Here is a 5,000-nt window from a genome sequence, read left to right as displayed (position 1 = left end):
CCTTCCGCGGGCCTCGGTTCGCGTCTGTTGGGCAGAGCCCCGGTGTCCTGGCTGGCTGCCCGGCGGTATATCTGGAGGAGTCGATTCGCCCCTTTGGGCGCTCGGGCTCCCGGCAAGCGCGCGCGGTTCTTCCCGGATGACGGACCTACCTGGCCCGGCCCCGGACCCGCGCCGCTGTTGGCTCGGGATGCTCTCGGGCGGAATAATCGCTCCCGTCAGCGGCGCTTCAGCTTTGGACAATTTCACGACCCGTCTTGAAACACGGACCAAGGAGTCTAACATGTGCGCGAGTCATTGGGCTGTACGAAACCTAAAGGCGTAATGAAAGTGAAGGTCTCGCCTTGCGCGGGCCGAGGGAGGATGGGGCTTCCCCGCCCTTCACGGGGCGGCGGCCTCCGCACTCCCGGGGCGTCTCGTCCTCATTGCGAGGTGAGGCGCACCTAGAGCGTACACGTTGGGACCCGAAAGATGGTGAACTATGCCTGGCCAGGACGAAGTCAGGGGAAACCCTGATGGAGGTCCGTAGCGATTCTGACGTGCAAATCGATCGTCGGAGCTGGGTATAGGGGCGAAAGACTAATCGAACCATCTAGTAGCTGGTTCCCTCCGAAGTTTCCCTCAGGATAGCTGGTGCTCGTACGAGTCTCATCCGGTAAAGCGAATGATTAGAGGCCTTGGGGCCGAAACGACCTCAACCTATTCTCAAACTTTAAATGGGTGAGATCTCCGGCTTGCTTGATATGCTGAAGCCGCGAGCAAACGACTCGGATCGGAGTGCCAAGTGGGCCACTTTTGGTAAGCAGAACTGGCGCTGTGGGATGAACCAAACGCCGAGTTAAGGCGCCCGAATCGACGCTCATGGGAAACCATGAAAGGCGTTGGTTGCTTAAGACAGCAGGACGGTGGCCATGGAAGTCGGAATCCGCTAAGGAGTGTGTAACAACTCACCTGCCGAAGCAACTAGCCCTGAAAATGGATGGCGCTGAAGCGTCGTGCCTATACTCGGCCGTCAGTCTGGCAGTCATGGCCGGTCCTTGCGGCCGGCCGCGAAGCCCTGACGAGTAGGAGGGTCGCGGCGGTGGGCGCAGAAGGGTCTGGGCGTGAGCCTGCCTGGAGCCGCCGTCGGTGCAGATCTTGGTGGTAGTAGCAAATACTCCAGCGAGGCCCTGGAGGGCTGACGCGGAGAAGGGTTTCGTGTGAACAGCCGTTGCACACGAGTCAGTCGATCCTAAGCCCTAGGAGAAATCCGATGTTGATGGGGGCCGTCATAGCATGATGCACTTTGTGCTGGCCCCCGTTGGGCGAAAGGGAATCCGGTTCCTATTCCGGAACCCGGCAGCGGAACCGATACAAGTCGGGCCCCTCTTTTAGAGATGCTCGTCGGGGTAACCCAAAAGGACCCGGAGACGCCGTCGGGAGATCGGGGAAGAGTTTTCTTTTCTGCATGAGCGTTCGAGTTCCCTGGAATCCTCTAGCAGGGAGATAGGGTTTGGAACGCGAAGAGCACCGCAGTTGCGGCGGTGTCCCGATCTTCCCCTCGGACCTTGAAAATCCGGGAGAGGGCCACGTGGAGGTGTCGCGCCGGTTCGTACCCATATCCGCAGCAGGTCTCCAAGGTGAAGAGCCTCTAGTCGATAGAATAATGTAGGTAAGGGAAGTCTGAGGATCGGGGCGTGTCGGGCTTGGTCGGGAAGTGGGTCAGCGCTAACGTGCCGGGCCTGGGCGAGGTGAGTGCCGTAGGGGTGCCGGTAAGTGCGGGCGTTTAGCGCGGGCGTGGTCTGCTCTCGCCGTTGGTTGGCCTCGTGCTGGCCGGCGGTGCAGGATGCGCGCGCCTGCGCGGCGTTCGCGCCCCGGTGCTTCAACCTGCGTGCAGGATCCGAGCTCGGTCCCGTGCCTTGGCCTCCCACGGATCTTCCTTGCTGCGAGGCCGCGTCCGCCTTAGCGTGCTCCTCCGGGGGCGCGCGGGTGCGCGGATTCTCTTCGGCCGCCATTCAACGATCAACTCAGAACTGGCACGGACTGGGGGAATCCGACTGTCTAATTAAAACAAAGCATTGCGATGGCCCTAGCGGGTGTTGACGCAATGTGATTTCTGCCCAGTGCTCTGAATGTCAACGTGAAGAAATTCAAGCAAGCGCGGGTAAACGGCGGGAGTAACTATGACTCTCTTAAGGTGGCCAAGTGGCGGCGGTGTGGCTGCATCCGGACTTGGCTTTTCGAAGTGCGGTCTTGATGTAGTCGTGCTGCTGCTGCGAGGTGCCTTCCTTGGGTTATAGTTACAGGGAGAGTGATGCGCAATACATGGGCCTAGCCCTCTTAGCCTCTCCTCTCCTGCGGTCTTCTCCCCTTCTCGTGGGCCCGCTGATTTTTGCAGAGTGGAAGACCGCACCAGGGGCTTGGGGGGGTTACCAGCCCCCCCTCGCATTATCCCTTTATAGTTGGGGGCAGCCGACAAGAAACAAGAGATGGTGGCCCTTCCGCTGAAGGTGCCACCCCAGCTACCCCAGCACCTATCCGGCCAACCGGCCGTAACGAAAATGCGATAGTTTGTGTAGCTCCCTTTGCTTGCAGTGAGTGCCACCGCACTTTTACCACGAAGAACGGTCTCGGGGTCCATCGCCGCCGCCAACACCCTGCGGCCGCCAACGCTGAGATCGTGACGGAGAGGCATCGCGCGAGGTGGACGGAGGAAGAAGTCCTGTCGCTCGCCAAGGCAGAGGCCGAACTGTTCCTGGAGAGGGACGCCCGGTTCTTCTTTGTAAATCAAGAACTTACCAGGATGTTCCCCGACCGAACGCTTGAGGCAATCAAGTGCCGACGGCGGCAAGCTGCCCACAAGCAGCTTGTCCGCCAATTCATGGAGGCACTTGAGATCGGTCGGGGCGAAGAGCCGGCGTCCCGCCGTGGAGCAGCGAGCTCGCTGCCTGACGCGGGCGAGGCCGCTGCGCCGCCCGTCGACGCAGCCGAGGACTTCGCGGCCGACACCACCGGGCCGCCGCCGGAGGGGCCGACTGACGCCGCCATCTGGGAGCATCTGGCGGGGCTACCTGCTTCCGCCCAGCGTTTCTCTGCCCTGGATCGAGTCATTGGTCTGGGGCGGGGCACGCCGCCCGATGTCATCCTGGGCATGCTCCCGGATGCCCTTGCGTCGGTCGGGTCCAGGGGGGAGAGGTCGATCACCAGGACACAGCGGCCGCGCCAACCATCCAAGCGGCCGCCTGCCGCCCCGCCGCTGCAGAAGCGCAAGCGGCGCCGCTGGGAATACGCGCGGACACAGGACGCCTTCCGTAGGTCGCGTGCGCGTTGCGTGCGCGGCTTGCTGGACGGCACCCTGCTGCAGCCGCCACCCGACATCCCCGGTCTGCTGGACTTCTGGGCGGACCTCTTCACGAAGAAGCCGATCTCCACCGCCGGCTTCATCCGTGACCGCCTTCTCCCGCACTCGGAGCCTGTCGCTCCTGAGTGCCTATGGGGGCCGGTCACACGTGAGGAGGTCGCTGCTGCCTTGCCGCCCAGGGGATCGGCAGCCGGGCCGGACGGCCTGACTCCAGCGGAGCTGCGGCGCCTGCCGCATGAAGTCCTGGTGAAACTCTTGAACCTCTTCCTCCTGGCCCGCGCCCTCCCCGAGCGTCTGCTTCGCGCCCGGACGTCACTTCTCCCCAAAACGGCTGCACCAACATCCCCCGCTGACTTTCGCCCCATTACGGTCTGCTCGGTGTTGGCGCGGACCTTTCACAAGGTTCTCGCGTCACGCCTGATGCGTGCATGTGCTGTGGACGAACGTCAGCGGGCATTCATCCCCCGGGATGGGATGTTGGAAAACACCTTCATCTTGGACACTGCTCTCACCGACGCAGGCCGCTCCTGTCGCTCTGCTTTTGTGGCATCGATCGACGTCTCTAAAGCGTTCGATTCGGTGGACCATGCCGCCCTCCGCCCCGTGCTGAGGGCTCATGGCCTGCCGGATTGCTTTATTGAGTACGTCGAAAGGTGTTACGAGGGTAGCACGACGGTGATAGCGGGCGGCGCCGACGTGGGCGTGCCCCTGCAGCCGGCTAGGGGTGTGCGTCAGGGTGACCCCCTCTCCCCCCTCCTTTTCAATTTTGCGGTGGACTATGTTTTGAGTCAACTTCCCTCCCACATCGGAGCTCGGATCCTTGGTCGCAGAGTTAACGCTGCGGCCTTCGCAGATGACGTCCTGCTTTTTGCATCGACCGCGAGGGGATTGCAGTCCCTCATCGACGCAGCCGTCGCAGCCCTCGCCCATCTGGGGCTGCAGATCAACGCCCGGAAGTGTTTCACCCTCGCCTTAGTCGCGTCTGGGCGCGACAAGAAGGTGAAGGTCGACGCCGACGTTACCTTCAAAGCGGGCAACGCCACCGTGCCCGCCCTACGTGTGGGTGAAACCTTCCGGTACCTGGGACTGCAATTCTCCACCGCTGGTCGCTGCGTTTTCAACCCACGACGCCACCTGGTGGAGCAGCTGGACGTCATCTCCCGAGCTCCGCTCAAGCCGCAACAGCGCCTCCACGCCCTCACCACCGTACTTCTGCCTGGCCTGTACCATGGGCTGGCCCTCAGCCGCACCCGAGTGGGTGCGTTGAAAGCGGCAGATGTGACCATCCGTGCCGCCGTCAGGAGATGGTTCCGCCTTCCGGCGGACACTCCCCTGGGCTACTTCCACGCTCCTGTAGCCCAGGGAGGCCTCGGCATCCCATCATGCCGATGGATGGGGCCAACACTTCGCCGGTCCCGTCTCCTGGCGCTGAAGAGGATTGGGCCAGCCGCCGACGGTGCAGGCCGGGACGAGGTGCAGCGTGAGATTGAGGCGCTGGAGCGGCATCTTATGTGGGAGGGCCACCTCCTCAAATCGTCGACGCAGGTTGGAGAGATGTGGGCCGCGCGCCTGCACGTTGCCTTTGACGGTGCGGCGCTGTCATCTTCCGCCGCCGTCAAGGGGCAACACCAGTGGGTCGCTGACACCAGTCGCCTGCTATCTG

The 5,000-nt window shown here is 62.7% G+C and overlaps 1 pseudogene; it reads left to right on the top strand.

Annotated features, from left to right (window-relative positions):
* LOC124581913 overlaps positions 1–5,000 on the top strand; it is a 7,917-nt pseudogene that overhangs the window by 672 nt on the left and 2,245 nt on the right.

This window comes from Schistocerca americana, unplaced genomic scaffold (assembly GCF_021461395.2).
Source record: "Schistocerca americana isolate TAMUIC-IGC-003095 unplaced genomic scaffold, iqSchAmer2.1 HiC_scaffold_380, whole genome shotgun sequence".
NCBI classification, from domain to species: Eukaryota; Metazoa; Arthropoda; class Insecta; order Orthoptera; family Acrididae; genus Schistocerca; species Schistocerca americana.
Note: the sequence above shows the minus strand (reverse complement) of the source record. Positions and strands in the feature narration are given on the sequence as shown.